Below are 19,470 nucleotides of genomic sequence, written 5' to 3' on the forward strand. Positions count from 1 at the left end.
ATTTTAGTGATATAGTTATTTGATATAGTCTTTCATAGGGCTCTAACTGAATTTAAAGGCATGGTACAGAGAGGTAAAGATTTATACCACAGAAAAAAGTACTTTGGACATGAGTGACAATTTTATATATTAAGTTTTTCATAGGTCTATTTGATGCCAATGAAAAGAGACAGTGAGTTATTTAAAGTAAAACTTATTTTATCACCTGTCAAGATTTATCAAAACTAGGTTCCTCTATGAAGACTTGATCCCCAAGCTTCAGGGAATTGAAAGTAACTTGTGTAACTGTGGAAGCAAAATAAGAAATAATAAGTGACTTCTAAGGCAAGTTTTAAATGATTTATTTGTATAATAATTGACTACAGAATATATACATGCATATGCATGTCTTGTGAAAGTGATTGTTAATTTTAACAAAATAATTTATAAAGTTTATCCGTCTTTAAATACTAGACATGTTAAAGGTATAGCTCATAATAAATGTATAAAATCCAGATAATTTGAGCATTTATATTATTAAGTGTATGTGTAAGGGGAAGTAATATTCTTGGAAAGATAAAGGCAATTGATGAAAACTGTTTATATGGGTATGCCGGTTCTTGACATGTAATTTGAAGAAGGTACTTTAAATGCTTGTAGTTAGTGGTCATCTCTAGGAACTCTACGGTGCTATTTTTGGTGGGATTTTTTAGAAACCTTCACCATAGGATTATGAAACGTGAATCCCACATGGAAGTAAAGGGATATTCCTTAAACCTACCAGGAGGAATTTGCTAATAGTGGAAGAAATTTTGATGAATTATTTGGATCTGTATAGAATAAAAATTTTATGACCAAGACATGCATTCAAAACATGCATTTATATGATAAATTATAATTTCACAAAGATGCCTAAGTGAAATTTTTAATTATTTCAACTTCTAAAATATTTAAAAGAATAATTATTATAGAATATTTAAAAGAATTACAGTTATCTCTAGTGTTTTAAATTTTCTTATATAAATATAACATATATAGAGAAAATTATTCATCTCTTAATTATAAAATAAATACATGCATATAACCAGCAATTGTATAAATTTAAATTTTGCAAGAGCAGTAGGAGTACATGCTGCCCCTATTTTTGCTCTTTACTGTCCTCATACTGCATAAACAGTATCTTGACTTAAAAGAGGGTATTTTCCTTTCTTTTTTACATTCTATAAATGAAATCATACAGTATTCTATTTTCTTTTGCTTAACATTATGTCGGTGAGATTGCGTGATGGTAAATCACTCATTTTCATTTCTTGGTGATATTCCACTGTGTGAATATTTCAAATTATTGATCTTTTCTAGCATTATAGACAATTGAGAAACTTTTATACTTTGGTCCTTATAAATACTGGTGGTATAGATATCAAGGACATGTCTCTTAGGAATAAATGTATGCATTATTTTGAGTATATGGGACATGTATATTGTGCTGTGGTAGATAATGACAGCTCACCAAAGTGGCCATGGTTTTGAAAGCAAGACATGAGAGTTCACTTGCACCCATAGTTACCAATACTTTGAAATTTTTGTACTTGTAATTTTAGTCATTTGTGTATCATGGTATTTTAGTTTGAATATCTTAGAGACTAATAGTAAACACTTGTTTTATGCTTGCCATGCTTCTCTTTTTTGAAGTAACCTAAGTTTATTGTCCTTCTTTAATAGGTCATCTATCTTTAGGTAATGTAGTGACTTCTACTTGTTCTGTCATAGCTGTCTCGATGTCATGAAGATTCAAAATGCTTACCTTTAATGGTCATTTTGAGTTTGGGGAAGAAGCAGAAGTCACCGGGTGTCAGAGCCTGTAAATAAGGCTTATAATGTTTTAATGATCCTGCCTTTCCTTTGACTGGCACTTGGTAGAAGCATTTACCATGTTGCTGACTGAACCTTATAAAGACATTCAGGAAAGAGAACTCCCAGAACTGCTTCAGAAAGTGACAAGAACTATGGGATAAGGATAAGGAAATTGGAAATAATGATAACATATACAACTTCTACTTATATATTCACTTTTTTCCTTCATCTCATTATTGAAGATTCTTAAAATAATTTGTAAATATTAAATTTGTTTCTGAATTTTCATAGTTCCTTTGAAGTACCATTAACTGAAGAAGTCAAACGTTTCTCTAATAGAGAATTCAAGAATGACAAGGATTATGTTACATAAAAGGCTTGCCACACAAAATTATTTTGAATACAATTGCTAGAGCATTTGCCCACACATGAAATAAAGATATAACTACAAAAGTTTCAAGCCAAACCATCACATCAGAAAATGGAGAATATAAATTAAGGATTAACTGTCATATATTTGGGAGATATTTTGTTTTCTTCTTGAGAGATAAAAGAAAGATGTATTTCTAAAAGAGTAAATTCCATTTGGTAAGGAAACAGAACCAAAGCTCTGGCTTATTTAGTATTTTATTTTAAACTCTTGGAAATAATTTTGGTTAAGACTATATACCTAAGTAATGAAAAGATACTGTACTTATTCTGAGGGACATATGGAGACCAGATTTTTACCGAGGACAACTCCTGTGTAAATATGCATTTCCTCTGATTTTCATTCAACCGAACTAACTGAAAGTAAACTTTGCGCATGACATATTTTCTGAGCTACAGAATGAGTAACATCAAGAATGAGAAAAGTAAGGGAGATGGGGAGGGATATGAATCCCAGGAGAACCAAAACTTACTCAAGTCGTATAACAATGATGAAGTATATGGGACATAACAGATGCCATGTGAAAAGAATACAGTAAGTTCTGTGGGAGAAGCTATTAATAAATGTCTTTTGGGTCTGTAAAGGCAAGGGTGTTAAACTTAAACTAGTTCTTGCAGAAAAAATTATGAGGGTTTCCAGGTAGTGAATGCAGGTAAATGAATAAGATTATCTGAGATAAAACCTTTCTGGCCTTCAGTTTAGCCTTGTATAGGCTGTAGGAGTAGGGTGTGGTTTCCATATGATTAGCTTTGGGGTCTGTCTAGAAAATGATGGTGCACACTTGTAGGTATGTGCAGGTGGCTCATTGAGGTATGGTAGAGGAGTCTATGCCTGGCTCCTCACCCCTTATGCTCTGACACTCTTCTGCTCTGCTCCCTGACTAGCATAATTTGCTCTACCACACCCTTCTGCCATGATGTTTGTGCCTTGGAGCCAGTAAACCATAGACTGAAACTATGAGCCAAATTAATCCCTTCCTCCTTTAAATTATAGGTGTTAGGTAATGTGTCCAGTGATAGGAAAGACAACTGTTACAGAACAATTGTTTCTGAGAGTAGGTAGGGTCATTGCTGTAACTATCCCTGATAACGTGGCTTAGAAGATTTTGAAACTAGTCTGTCAGAGGAGTTTAGCAAAGTTTGGAGAGACAGTCCAGTGGAGACCTAGGATGCTGTGGGCAGTGATTGATGGACAATATTGTTTGGAGCTCAGAAGATAAGAAAGCTGATAAAAATTCAGTTTGTAGAAGCCAGTCTCAGAAAGGTTAAATTGGACACAAAAATGTCACTGACAGTTGTACTTCAGGCCATATATATTAGACTTTGGTATAAAATTTGTCTACATTTTGAGTATGTCCTAAGATTTTGCAGAAGACTGAGGCTAACAATGGTGGACTAATTATTCTGGAAGATGAAATTTCAAAACAGCCTAACATTTAGGCTGTGGGATGTATACTGCTAGCTGTTTTTACCCAAATTTATAGTGAAAATTAGGGGTGAAAAGCGGAGCATAAAAATTAGAAAAACTGTAGTGTTGGCCCAGAAAGAAGCATCTATAAAGTTGGGGCCTATCTCTAAAGAGAATAGGACTATCAGAAAGAAACCAAGTACTTTCTATAGGGACAAGAAGAAGATGTATTGAGAGCATCTCAGGAATCAGCAAGACCCCAGCCATTGAAAGATCAAGGGTGCAAAAGTGTGACCCTTTCATTTGAGAAGATAGTCCCTAAGACTCCTGCTAAAGAAGGAGCACCTAAGGATTTGGTTTCCTGGAATTCATTTCACCATGTTCAGTGATTCATGTTCTCAGAGTACACTGCAGCCATGGTCCATGTGGCCCCAACTAATGCTTCTGCTGACAGCAGACTTTGGTGTCCTCCATGTAATGCTCAGTTTACTGTCATAGAGAATGCAAGAATCATGGAGTCATGGAGTGTGTTAGTTATTTTTCTCTTGTTGCTAAGACAAAATACCTGACACCCAAAGTTGGAGGGGAAAGAGTTTATTTGCCTTACATTTTCTAAAGGTTTCAGTCTATAATTGGCTGGCTCAGAGGCAGGGATGACAAACAGGCCTTGCAGAGGAGAAACAACATGGCACACTCAAGGTAGCAAAGGCAATAACAGAGCCCTTCAACACATCTTTCTGCCTCTTTTATCCCATTCAGACTACTGGAATTAGGGTGGTCCCAAACCCATCATTCAGGTGTAGTAGTTTAGTAATCACACACCCTTGATCTCAGCATCACACATTGCAGATTCAACTACCTCTGAAAAAGAAAGTCCAACCTCATCTGCATGAGGCTTTGAGGGAACTTCTAAACACAAACCATACCATGGAGAGTTCCACTCAGATTTCAAAGGAAGGGTTGAAAGCCCAAGCAAGAACCCCTAACGGGGCTCACAAAACTGTGGGAATGAAGCCAAAGGTGCAGTGCAACCCTAGGAAGTTGGAGTTGACAGAAACATAGAATGTCTACTAGGCAATGCCAAAGGCTATGAATGGGGCTAGACTGAGAGAGTGGTTATATGGGCTGCAACAAGAATGTCCACAGGCATGGGGCGACCCAAGCACTTTGTAACTTGCATTTTACCCCTGTGTGCCCTACATACACTTATGAAGTTACAGGATTTAATGTTTGTCCTGCCAGGTTTTGGTCATGGTTTGGTCCAATTCTTTTGCATTTCCACTGCCTTTTTGGGATGGCAACTTTAGGGATGGCAACTTTAATATGCACCATTGTACCTTGGGATTATGTAACTTGTTTTTTATTTTTACTGAGTTTCACACTTAAGTATTTCTTTGGAGTCTCAGAAGAAACTTGGACTTGGACTTTTAAAAAATGGTACAAAAGCTGAAGCTTTGAGGAACAGAATATTGCATTTGGGTTGTATATTATATAGTTGTATTCTGTTAGGTAGAATTATGAACTTGTTGTTTTACTTGGCAGTTAAGTATGGCTTAATGAAATGTATTTGGGTAGTAAGTTTAAAAGGGGTCGGATGAAATGGTTTGAGTGGAGTTTGAACTTGATTTGCCTTTCTGATCTAGCCCAGGGATTTGTATAGCAGATGGTTAGGTGTGTCTGGTTAAGCAATTGTGGTAATGAATTGTAATAGGCCAACTTGAATGGATTAAAAAAACACCTAGTGGATTAGTAGAGCACAGCTCTGGGTGTATCTGTGGATGACTGACATGTAAGTCACAAATTGAAGACTGAGAACCTACTTTGGATGTGAGTGGCACCAACCAATAGGCTTGAAGCTGGATGGGATGAAAAGGGAATGTCAAAGGAATTCTTCCCTTTTGCTTCTTCAGAGGAGCTATGGGCTTTGCCATTGCCTTTGGATCTGTCTTTAGTTGCTTCAGTTTTTCAAAGCAGGTTCTTCAGCCTTCCACTGCAGACAATTTAGCTTCTAGGCCTTCAACCTTCAACTGGATCCTCCAGTTCTCCAGCATAGAGATGGCCATTTTGCATTCTTCTTCCCCTATTTCTTCAGGCAGTCACTGCAAGCCTACTTAGTAAATCCTTTACATATCTCCTTCATTCATATATACATATGTAGTTTTTGTCTCTTTTTCTAATGAAACCCTATACCTGTCTGATTGTCTTGGTCACTTTCTCATTGCTGAGACAAAACACCTGACACCCACAACTTAAGGAAGGAGAAATTTATTCAATGAATTTTAGTCCATAGTTGATTTTGTCTTGGAGTCCACGTCTTGTCCCTTGCCCAGGTGCTTTTCTCCTCCTTTGCTTTCTGACCACCACACTCAAGTATCTTTGCGCCTCCACTTCCTCCTGCCTTTGTTTCTTCCTTGGGTCCAGCCAACTATGGACAGAAACCATAAGCCAAATGAAACCTCCCCTTGTATAAAGTATATTTTTCAGCTATTGTATTGAACAATAGGAAAGCTGAACAATTTATGTATGATAGTGAGAAAAATATATATATATATATTTTCTTTTTCTGGTACTGGGGATCAAACTCAGGACTTTGCACTTGCCAGGCAGGTGTGATGGAAAAAATAATTTCTAAGATTTTTTCTTTTAGTCATAAAATTTTATGATCCTTTGACTGGATACTGAAGCATTGGAAACTTTTGACACTGTACCACTGATATGACAGAGGAAAAGTGTTTTATCCTATACATGGACAAACAAAAGTATTATCTTATGCATGGGCAAAATAACATCTGTTTTTCCAGCAAAGAGAGTTAGGCATAAGTACAATGTATCCTTTAAAAGCTAGTGGGACAAAACTTTGATGGCGACATATGTGGGCTGCTAAAAGAGGATTGAAAGATGAAATTGGCTAAAAATATATGTTTGATAAACTGGGACAGCCTGGTCCAATCTGTGCTGGAGATAGCTCTGGGTCCTTTAAAACCCATTACTTTCTACATTTGGGTCTCTAGTTGCTTATTTTTCTCAAATGTTTTCTAGTTACTTGGGAAATTTTTAACTTTTAGAGTTAAAGGGATTTCTACAGTCAAGAAAAGCCAGGAGATTTATAGTCCCTGAGAGGTGTTGTGTGGTATTTGTGGTGATCACTGCTGGGAATCCCCCAAAAAACCAGTGGAATTGAGAGTGTGCCCAGAATTGTGTATTTCCTTGACTTGGGAATTTTCCTTATGTGACATTGATAAGAGTCCAAATGAATTTGTTAGAAAGCTTTCCTAAAAGTTATATTACATAACCCATGTTTATATGAGATTAGCCAAATTTATTAGCCAAGAGATAAAAGGATAACTTATGTTTTCATCTTAATGAGTGTTTTTAAAAAAATGAAACAAACAAAAAAGTTACAGTTGATCTTAGCCAAAAGGCCAAGAAGCAATAATAAACAAAAGATGAGCATGGTGAGTTATAGCTTTCAGGACCTAGGTAATAGGAAAGAGTAATACATGCAGGATGATTTAATTTATTTAAACATGCATTTTGATACGTATATTTAAAATGTGAAGATAATTAAAATCATATACATCAAGGCAATTCAAAATAAAACATGAATGAGATTGTTTCTATATTGAGGCTTTTTGCTGGTGTCAAAGAGACATTGTTGACCTGTGAAAAGGACCCCTTTCTATACAGAACTGAAGCTGTGTTGTTAGAATTTATGGCTGGGATTAAGGCATTTGAAACCACCCCTGTTAATAATTTCCACTGTTGAACAAAGAGTCAATAAGACTTAAAAGCTGGTGAGGAAGTAGAAGAGCACAAAGTCAGAAAAATGAAGGGACCAAAAGTTACTTCTCAACCCTTGTTCCTATATTTAAATCCCAGTTCCACCATTTACTCCTCGAGTAACAAAAATGAGCCCTACTCTCTTTGCCTTGGGTTATTCATTTCTCAAAGAGAGGATTGTAATAGTTTCCAAATGATTATTCATGCTTTAGTATGTGTAAGCCACTTGTTTCATACAAACCCTGACCCACAAAAAGGATGCATGTGTTAATTAATAACAGTACAAACCAGAGTTAGGGTAGTAGTAGAATAACAATAGCAGGGCCCGGAATTTAGCTCAGCAGCAGTAAGCGTGCCTTGCAAGTACAAGGTCCTGAGTTCAATCCTCGGTGCCAAAAAGAAATAAAAAAGAAAAAAAATAATAACAATAGCAAAAAAAATAATGATAGTAATAAGTGTAACAATAATGCAAACGTTAGAAAAAGATCACTGCATTTGGCCAGGTAAAAATCTTTGAAATCCTAACAGTTTATTTACCATATAGATACTTTCTTTTTCTTAAATGAATAGTTTGATAAAGTAAATTGACTATGTGAATATATGTGATATGTTTATATTTGTAATTACGTTATAATGAGTGTATAGTAGTCTATCTCTTACTAACAAAATAGATTAAATAATCACTGGAATGCTATTACAAAGGCAAAAGAATTGTAAAGAAAATAGTATCTATGTATTTATCAACTAGAGGAAGTAACACAATGTAGAAACAAGAGCCTTGCATATTCTTACATTTTTGACCGGTAACACAGTCTTTAATTTGGACTTGAAATAGTAAATTATATCACAAAAGAAACACGAATGCACTTCTAAGCTATAAATTAAGTATTTCTTATTTTAAGAGAAATAGATATAAAAGCATCCATGGGAGATACTACACATGGAACAAAATCATCTGAGAATAAAGCAGGACACACTATAAAGGGATGGCAATGATTGACTGCCCTATTTAGAAAGATTCAGGTTTAGCCACTTGAAACTGACAGACATTTCCAAACAAAAACTAAATCCTTGATAATGGTCAGGCATGTTGGTAGACACAACTCCAGAATAATAAGAACATGGAGGTTTCTTTTGTAACCTGTTTACGACCTTCTACTTTAACTCAGCAATATCTATTTAATGCAATCATTGTTACTAGCTAAAATAATTATTCTGTTCTGAAGGACAATGTTGCTATCTTATCAAAATAAAAGTCAGATTTAGCCTATGTTTCCTGAGAATAGGAAATTGGAAAATGAATGTAATAATGCTTCTTCCAAACAGCCTGATTGAATTTAGATGAAACAAAAAGTGTCTTTAAATTACTATTTTAAAAAGGGGTTTTTCCATTCATCCAAAATTACATACACTTTCTAGAGATAATCATTATGTATCAGAAAACCTAGCCAAGACTCTAATATAATCCTATTAAAAAGTTATAATTATGGAGCTGGACACGATATAGGTATGTGTTTTAATCCACCTACTTGAACTTGTGATTTGAAATGAGTTACTTTTATATCAAACATGTGCTGCATTAATTGTGTATTAAGTAGCTTTACTTTTTATTTATAGAAGCATACATAATGAGAAATATTTAAGCATATCTTTAAAAATTCAATATAAAAAGATGTCATATATTGTTGCTTTGTAATTTTCAATGCTCACATTTTCACAAAACAGCAATGAATTTGTTCTTTTAACCACAGAGTTTTAAAGATAATTTCTATAGTATATAAACATATTTTTCTCCCAAAGTTAAGATTTAAAAGAAAGAGAAAAGATGAAAATTGAGGACTTTTCTTAGCATTTAAACACTAGGAATACAGGGCCAGGAATTTAGTCCAGTGGTTCTGCTGCCTGCCTAGCAAGCGTAATGACCTGAGTTCGATCCCCGGAACCAAAAAAAATAGCTAGGAATACAAAGAATCCTGTATATAGGTTAAAAAAAAAAGTAGAGTAGACCATTGATGCCTCGTGGGATTGCAGTATGTAACTGATTCCCATTCCATCTTGTTCAGGCTGAGTTGCCAAGTGAAATTAATTCCACTCCTCACTCTGAGCTTTTCTTGGTCTAATTTAGAAGCTATTTGCCAATTATGATTAAATTTTTTGGGAGATAAGGTGCTATAACACAAGAACACTGGATTGTTACAACCTCTGTGCAAGCAGCATGGTTTTTAGCAGCAGTGTGCAAATGTGGCCTGCAGTGCATCTGCAGAGCAGCTTGTTCAACATGAACTTTCAGCTCCTCCTGCCATGTGGAGCGTCCGACACGGGAGATGGAGAGTGAAGTCTAGTTACTGACAGTTTTATCCAGGATTTTAAGAGGATTCAGAGGCACCTTGTGAGAACACCTTTGCGGGAACTAATTTTGAAAGGGATGAAAAGAAGAATATATTTTTATATGAAAAGTGTTCTGGGTGAACAGGAGAGGAAAACTATGATGTGAAAAAGGAGCAATGACTCTAATTTCTCATTTTTTATGGCTGAGTAGTACTCCGTTTTATAAAAAAAACACATTTTCTTTATCCAGTCTCCAGTTGATGGGCATTTGGGCTGTTTCCAAGTTTTGAGACATTTATAGCTAAGTGGATGCACATTGAGGGAATACTCTTAAGTGAAATAAATAGGACACACATGTGTAAATACCGAATAGTTTCTCTGGTGTGAGAAACTGAAAGTGTAAATAAGGACTAAATGTATAATAGGTCATGTGAAATAGGAAGAAAAGGGGCAAAAGGGAAGGAAGTGGGAGGGCTGGGGAAAGGATAGAAGGGAATGGGATTAATATGAGAAAAATGGAAAAATAGGAACAAAATCTTTGTAAATAGGGAGGACTGGAGGGGTTGAAGGGAGGGCTGGGCAAGGGTGAAAAATAAGAACCAAGAGAGACTATGTAAAGGTGCAAATTTCCAAGGATGAATGTCATTATGTTGTATACCTAAAATGTACCAATTATTAGAATGAATAATCGATAATGTAAAATAGGAAGAAAAGGTCCAAAGGGGTAGGGGTAGGGGTAGTTGGAGGGGCAGGGGAAAGGAAGGGAAAGGAAAAAATGATGAGAAGTGGAAAAAAATGGAAGTAAAGTCTTTGTAAATAGGGAAGGGTGGAGGGCGTGAAGGGAGGGCTAGGAATGGGGAAAAAATAAGAACCAAGATGCATTATATACAGGTACAATTCCCAATGAGAAATGTAATTGTGTTGTATACCTACAATGTACCAATAAAATAATTTAATACAAAAAAAGCAATGATAAGAGAGAATAAATGGAACTTCCATATCTCCAATACTGAGTTAAAGGGAATCACTATTTAGTCTTCAAAAAATACTGTTAGATGTATATTTCCTCCTCATGATAAAAAGAAAAAGTACGACTCTTAAGGTATTAATGTAAGTTCCACATATTACCAACATGTCAGATCCCAAACTCATGGTGTTTTTACTACACTAAGATTGGTTAGGGCGTAAGCAGGACAGAAGCAAAAAGAATAATTTAAACAATAATTCAGAGGAAGGCTAACGTTTTTATTTGAATTGCCTTATTGAAAACAAAGAACTAGTTATAGGTTGAGAACTGAGATAAAGGAATCCATCCCCAACCACTAAGTAACCCAATTCTGTGCACACAGGTAACAAACCTTATTTACCACCTGGAAACTAACGGCCCCCCAAAAGTTTTTCCTAAATCCAAAATTAAATGTGTTGTGTTTGAAATTTTGTGAGGACTTATTCCCAATAAATACATTTTTTAAAATTTTGATCATCTTGATTTTGAGACAGCTCACAGATACTCTTCAATCTATGATAGGAATATATTCCAATGAACCCATGATAAGTTGAAAATATCATAACTCAAATACATTTAGTACACATAACCTACTGGCCATCTCGGCTTAGACACACAGTGTAATACAGTGGAGTATGGGTGACCTACCTTGGTGTGGAGTGGTTTGCTAGGAGCTGCCACTTGCTACTGTGAGCTGTATCAAAACACTACAGCATTGCATACTAATCAGAAAAAAATTCAAAATTCAAGGCCTGTTTTCCCCTGCACTATCATAAGTTGCAGATCATCTGTAAAGAAAAGCCACTTTTATTTTAGGTAAAATATACATTTACATGGTCAGAAAAGTTTAAGCCACTTAGCCAGTTATCAGAACTCTGGCTTATGGAAATTCAAACTATCTAACTTTGAACTATGAAACTTTGAAGTTTCATTCTTAATAACTGAATTTTCAAGTGATGAAACTGAAACTTAGACTCAGTTTCTCAGTTTCTGACTTTCACTTCTTGAACTTCTAAAAATTCTTAGAAAGTTGTTCATTTTATAAGGATTTGAGCAAAACACAAGCACATGTAATTGTATCTCTAGTGTCTATGGCTAAGTTTTATCTTGGGTAAGGTACTTAACTTCTGGAATCTCTTTTTAACCTTTATTCTTCTCAGGACTCTTACCTGCTACTACTAGGTAATAAAATTTTGCTACTGAGGACTAATATTTTTAAGAAGAAAGATTCAAACATGATATTTCTCAACATTTAGATTTTAACTGTGAAATAAAAAAAAAAATCTTGAATCTCATTTTGGTAAGACTTTAATCCTATAATAAAGAAAATGAATCTGATGTTATGGCCCTCAAAGTAAGTAATCCGAATGCCTTTTAACTATCAGATGGATCAGACCCAGCACCCTAACTAAACATAGTCATAGTTATATATTTTACTAATTGCTATGTAAATCCTAGATCTAAGTTCTTGAACTCTGCTCATTTCTTTACTTCTATATTCAGCCCTTAAAATCTTCATAGAAAGTGCTGAATATAACTTTACCTCTTAGACCCCTCCTCTTATATAGTCAGCACACTTTTGGAAGCCTAAGGCTGGAACAAATAGTGTAATATATGTTAAGTAACCAATTAGGATGCAGTTCTTGATAACCAAGTTGTCCAATATATGTATATAGAAAATAGAATTCTACTTGTGATGTGCACTTTCAATGGATATTTATGAAAAATGGGTTCAATGATGTTTACTTTGTGTAAAATGCCTCATATAAATCCTTTAGCTGAATATATATGGACTATCACCTCTCCGCACCTTTGAATAGATTGCTCCTATCTGTCAGGCTCACACATGATTCTGATTAAATAGATTATCTACCTATGAATCTCCTCGGCTTAACTTTTAATACTTATTCCATATTTTTCTGCACTATGTCTAGCTTTCCCCCTGCTCCCAACATGTCAGAAACAAGTAATTTAGTTGCTAAGGCTTTTATATTTGTCTAAAGTCAAACTTATCAATTTCTATAAAATGTGTATGCTATCTTGCTCCCTGTTTGACATACTGTGGATATCTAGGAGAATCAAGATTATACTTTTGTTGATTTGATTTGTTGATAATGAGGTGTTTAGAAAAGCAGTGAATGCATTGGAAAAAAGAGCTTTAGAACATATTTAAGCTTACTAAAGCCTTTCAAGAATATATTTAATTCCAGCAGCAATAAAATAGATGGGATTTCATTGTAAAACTGAGCAGAATTCAGCTTCTAATATGTCAGCTTTACATGACAGATTATTAATAAACTGCCACTGTTATCATTTGATACCAATCTTAGAGACTGCCTTTTTTTTGAACTTGAAACTCTAATGTAGTTTTTAAAGTAATCTTTACTTTGTGAACCAGTTTCTTCCTTTAAATATCTTATTTCTCTGCTCTGAAGGAATTATTGTGCCATTTAATTAATGGTTTCATTTCATTATTCTAATATGTCCCCCAAATCACTAGGGTATTGAGTTCTTATAGATAGATATAGATTATTTATTATTTGTATGCCTATTATTATTATTCAAAACTGAAAACTGAGACAGGATATTATTAAGGAAAACTATTTACTTATTTTCATGGCTACACATCCATCCTTGATAAAGTAAGAAGATTGGCCAAGTACATTTTGCCTGTTAGCATCCCAGTATTTTCCCCCACTCCTCTCTTGTGTTCACAATTCTCTGTTGTAGATTTACATTTTCTTCTGCCCATATATTCCTGAAATAAAACACATTGTGCATCTGTATGCACCAGGCACTGTGCTAGTGTTAACAAGGCCTCATTAACTAAGAGCCTGCAAGGCATTTACAGTTCTGGAAGGCTGTTGAGTTCTAATGGCTACCTCCACCTACTATAGGATCACCAGTTATGAAGTTCCCAGGTGTATATGTAACATTGTCAACCCATAAAAAATATCTTTAACCATAAAATGAATGAGCTACTTCACATTAAATTGTAATTAGTAGATTAAGAACATAGCATTGACAATAAAAAGGAATGTATTCACAATGTCAGAGAGAGAGAGAGAGCAAAGTATATAAAACCTGTAAATCCATGGAGATATGATTCACTGAGTCATAAGTTGCATATATTTCCTCACTGCCATAATAAGATGCTGAATGTCAAAACTCTTGACTTGTTAGGCAAAGCTGGAGATAAGGATTCATATTCTTGTCATCAGGGTTTATTGAGCACCTGTTATGGCTTGTGTTTAGATAATGAACCTCATGCAGTCATAGGTGGGGCTTTTTCAGAGGCGGCTGGAACTAGACTGTGTGATGCTGGGATTGATTCATGGTGCAATGCTAAGATCAAGGGCACTATATTGAGAATGTGAATGTACCCACCCTGAGATAAGGTAGCCTGGATGATAATATATAATGGATAGAAAGAGCTGTGGTTTCCTTGCTTGCTCTGCTACCTTCTGGGGGCCATGAACTGTTTCCCCTCTGCCATGCCACCCTGCCTTGGAGTCAGCCAATTATGGACTGAAATCTCTACAAACTGCGAGCTAAATAAACCTTTCCTCCCTTAACTTGAGGGCACTGGGTACTTTGACTCAGCAAGGAGAAAAGCAAAACTACACCTATTTATTCCATGTCACATACTCTGTAGGATGGTTTGATTCTACTAAGATAATTTACTTTTAAGAAGAATAAACACAATTTTTGTGGAATTTAGGAACCTGATTCTGATTATATTTAATCATGTGATTTTACACAACTTGTTTACTTTTCTACCGTCTTCTGTTCAGATTTAAAAAAAAACAGGACATACATTGTAAATTTTGAAAATTTTCAAGCTTTCAATTATTGTAATAGTTAAAATACTTTTAATTACAAGAAACAGAAAAGTAACTTGCTCAGATTCTATGAAAATTTCATTATCATAAAATTAAGTTAAGCACTGAAGTCTGTAGATGACTCGCTGATACCATCATGGACTTTTGCCCGTCAGTCGTTTCTCTTTGTCTTGTGCCATAGCTTTGTCCTTGGCCAATGCCTTCCATACTGAAAGATGTTTGTCCTGGCAGGTTTTACATCCAGTAGATGAAAGAGGCGCTCTTTGTCTTCTAAAATTAAAGAACCTTTCATGAGAATTCCCCCCATAACCCATTGCCCGCAGAAATCCCTCTTCATATCTCATTGATCAAATGCATCCTGGACTCCAACCTAAAAGGACCAATAACAGTTGGCCTAGAGCAATCGTGTTTATCCTTTGCTTATGGAAACCTGTTCTGTGTGCTCAGATGCTCACTGATGCACAGAGGATTGAGAGATTAAATTAAAAAAAAATACTTCCTCAGAAAGCAGGAAGGGAGGACTGGCTTAGGACCAGGCCACCGGGGCTATCTGACTGACCTGTTACACCTCATTGGTGGACTGTCTGCTCCTGGATGAATATTTTCATTTTAGCCAAGGGCATATTAGATAAACTGGACATACTTTGCAATCACAATTGTCCAGGGACATTCAAATAAAATCAAACAGATGATTGCTTGCTGAGTAGGCACATCCTATGGTTTACATTCAGATCTCTTCTCAACATTCTTTAGTGGCTCCTCATTTTCAAGACAATGATTTAAAACTGTACGGAATGGAGATTTTCTCTTTCACTCAAAACTGCTGCTCTGTTCTGACCACAAACACCTGCAAAAAATGCCAGTTGTTCTTGGTCTGTGGCCCTCACCCATGCTACTCTGAACAACACCACTCTTCAGGCCCTGCAGGACACCCCATCCCTCCATCACTCCTTCCTATAACCACCCCTGAACTTGACACATTGTAGCAGATTCAACTGGCAGAAAAAAAGAATGCATTTTTGCTTCATTTCTTTTTCAAGTTTGAGCTCAAATACCACTTCCTCTGTGAAGTATTTCATGAAATATTAGGCTACTTATATCCTCCTTTTCCTGTTGAGTTTTCAACATATTATCGATTAGATTTATTACTTCATGGTTTTTTTTAATCTATGTGATGACTGACCTCTTGCCACTTGGGCTTTCCACTTTCTAGTGACGAAGCTTGCATTCTTGCTACCTTTGTCCTTGACTCCGAGAGGACTAACTTGAGGCAAGGTTTGCTGTGGCATGTGCCTATGTGACACAGTCAACAATGGGATCAATGGACATAAATCAAGCAAACACTTAAGGCATATTTTTTCTTTTTCCGTATTCAGAAAATAAGCTTTGTGCAGTGGCAGTATCGTACCCAATGAGGGTTATCCGAGGCGCGATTATTGCTAACAGAAAATAAGTTAGCCCAGAGAAATGCTTCTCTACATCATCTACAAATCTGTAGAAAATAATTAGGAATGCCCCAATGCAAAGGTAAAATTTCTCCAAAGTCTGTTATTTAAATCTTTCAAAATCATGCCAAATTTATATTCCATAGCATTTAGTCTCTTAAAGCCATGCTGAATATACTACATTATAACATAACCAGGTTTTCTTATTATAAAATGATGTTTATGTATCATCCTGTAAACTTTATCATCAGTAAGAATCACCTTGATTTTCCTGGTCCTCTAAGGAAACCATTGAAAGCTCTTTAGGGGGCTTAATTCTCTAGTCAAAGAACATGGACTTAGTAGAAAATAAGATGGGAGCTGTAAAATTCTGATCACGCCGTTGCTAATAACTTTGTCCTAGAGTAATTAAGTTCATTGTACAGTAAAAATAAAATAAAATAAAAAGCATCTCTCTAGATAGATAGATAGATAGATGCCAATGTGAAATCACTAGAGAAGAAAATAATCTGTAGAAAAAAAATCTTAACAGGGTAGCATTAGAGTTGTCACAAATGAAGAGGCAGCCAATATATGATTCATCCTGTGTCCATCATAGTATATTTATAAATCCATCTAAATTTCTGGCCTATCAAAAAGCAGAAAAATGAAATTATAGATTTTCTCTTATAAATGACACCCTCAACGAAAGGATTTGGGGGGGTGGTTATTTGGTCATTTTCACTTACCTCATTTCTTTCCTTTCTATCCTTGATATCTTTAGCATATAAGATCTTCAAAATACCGAGGAGCAGGGCCAAAGTTTAATGTTCTGTTTTCTTTTTACCAAGGGCATTTTGTTGTTTTTATAATTGCACGAATAATGAATGATATATGCAATTTCTAGTGCTATGTAATGGAAAATGTAAAAAGTGATTTTAAAAATAGTTTATTTTGACATTTGTGGATATTTGATGCATTTTCTTGTTATTTCTGGAATCTTAAAAATATCAAAAATATTTCTTAGTACAAAGGGAAAGCAGTACAAAAAATAAAAAGATAAAAAGTAAAACAATCAAAAGGGAAGGTCAACTCTTCTTCCACACATGCATCCCCATGCTTCAGAGCAGATGCAAAAACACCAGGATGAGCAGGATTTCCATGACTTCCTTGCCAGTCATAAAGAGTCTTATGTAGATATGATTATTCACATGAAGTCGTTTCCCATTTTTAATTTAATGAACATTTTTACTCAAGGAGTTTATCTCCCTCTCTTCATAGTCTTCATAATTATTAATTTTAAAACTTTATTTATTTAGTTCAGAAAGATTCTTAATCAAAACAGATGAAGAGTTTAGTGAGATTAAAGATGTTTATCATGGCAAAATGAGAGGAACATAAGTATATTTTTATTTTATGTTTACCAAATTAGATAATTCTTACAAGTACACAAAACATTTACTAATGTTACTAAGTGTTAATAAAATATTTGTTTAACAGTTCCATTTATTAATATAAAGTTTATAATTATATATGATTAAGATAGTTAATAGGAAACAAGAAACCTTGAAATGCCTTTGAAAATGATGTCATTCAATTAAATGTTTTTGTTATTTTGTTTGAGACAGGGTTTTGCTGTATATCCTTCATCTCTCTTTTTAGTGCAGGTTGCCCTTGAATTTGTGATAAAGCAGGAGCTTTTGCCTCCCAAATGCTGGGGTTATAGGTGTGTACCACTGTGCCTTCATTCATTCGTTTACATTTTTATTACATAAATCTTTCATATTCCAAAATAGGTTATGGCTTGAAATATTTCACAAAAAAGTAGAAGATATAATTTTCTATTTTATTTACCTTGAATTTATGGAAGGAGAGGGAGAAATATCTTAAGAATTAAAATAAATGTTAAACTGCAAGATCTATTTTTAAAGTGTTGATAAATCCAAAGAGCATCACTGTTTGATGAATGAATAGTAGGCAAAAAGAAAAAATCATTGAGCCAAGAAATTAGAGTTAGTACAGGAGCCCTTCAATACGATGACCTTCAAATATCTCCATGGGCAACTTTTAAGAAATATGGACACCAATATCCAGTCCAGAGATTTTTGTTCAGTGAGTTCAAAAATTGTTTAAAAAGAAGAGAAGCTCTAAATTAGAATTTCTCAAAATTTATTGTGCAAGAAAACCATCCAGGAAATCTGATACACAATGTGGATTCATGGCCCTCATTATAAGAGAGTCAGATTTAATTGTTTTAAGCTAGAGTCAGAAGCTGAATCTTAAAGAGCCATCCCCATCTTTCACCCACTCTTTACATCAGGGAGATTCTGACCTGTCTTCTTCATTAGTGATAATGGCAGAAACATCCTTCCAGACTGATAGAAATTTGAACCAAGGCACTGTTTCTTAATTCAGAATGCTGATCAGAATATCCTAGGGAAGTGTTCCACATGGGACCTTCCTGTGCTCTACCTCAAGTTTCATGAATAAGAATCTCTAAAGCAAGGGACAGGTGCCTGAGGTATAAAAGGTCAACTATGAACCCTATTAGTCTCTGTGCTCATTATGATTTAGACACCTGGTATGTGCTTAGGAGAATACCAGACACTTACTTAACTGAACCTAAGCCTCCAGGACTTTCACTACTTCTTCAAATTATTCTCATGCCTGCTTGGTTTGAGAAGCATTAGGCTATTTGATATGGGGGAGCAGCAGAAGTATTGTACAAGATTAAATGGAATCAGGTTAAAGTATGTTGGTAGTCTGTGCATATGAGCCAATTCTAGTTCTTTACCATGAAGAGGACATGGGAAAATATTACTTGGGCTTACTAATATATCAGTGATCTCTTTCACAGATTGTAATTGGATGTGTGGGATATTAATGGAAAATTTATGACTTTGTTTATATGGTTGTAGAATGACTTTCATATAATATAATGTTTTATCCTTGGCATAAGAGCCTGGTATCGACAACTAGCCAGATCCACTAAACTGGGGCTGCTTATTTTTAGTAGGATGCTCATGCTGTACAGATTCGCCCTGCATTTTGAATTTGATCCATTCTTCACTGTTACTTATATTTATATTATTTACTACCTGTGTATCTTTTTTAACCATACAGAATGAAATTATGGTAGAGGAATCCAGGATTTGGGTACATATAGTAAAAAAGTAATTAAAACTACTGAAAACAATGATACTAACATCAAAGTGACAAAAATGGTATAGCCACTATGGTACTTTCAAAGCATAGGTTTCCAAACCCAGCTCATTAAAATTCATCTGTAATTTCCCAAGTGAAGTATCCTAGCAAATTTGCATAGCCCACCAAATTATGGATTTTCCTACATTTCAAATCTGTCTGAGCAAATTTGCCCATTACTAACTTCATTAATATATCTCGACAAACATCCCACCT

The 19,470-nt window shown here is 35.0% G+C and overlaps 1 non-coding gene across 1 annotated transcript; it reads left to right on the plus strand.

Annotated features, from left to right (window-relative positions):
• The first annotated feature begins 16,008 nt into the window (after nucleotides 1-16,008).
• On the plus strand, nucleotides 16,009-16,150 carry LOC147825917 (U4 spliceosomal RNA). Its single transcript, XR_015440196.1, has one exon. It is a non-coding gene; the product is annotated as a U4 spliceosomal RNA (small nuclear RNA).
• The last annotated feature ends 3,320 nt before the right edge of the window (nucleotides 16,151-19,470 follow it).

This window comes from Heterocephalus glaber, unplaced genomic scaffold (assembly GCF_053883595.1).
Source record: "Heterocephalus glaber isolate CG9 unplaced genomic scaffold, H.glaber_assembly_v1.0 deba00001481, whole genome shotgun sequence".
NCBI classification, from domain to species: Eukaryota; Metazoa; Chordata; class Mammalia; order Rodentia; family Bathyergidae; genus Heterocephalus; species Heterocephalus glaber.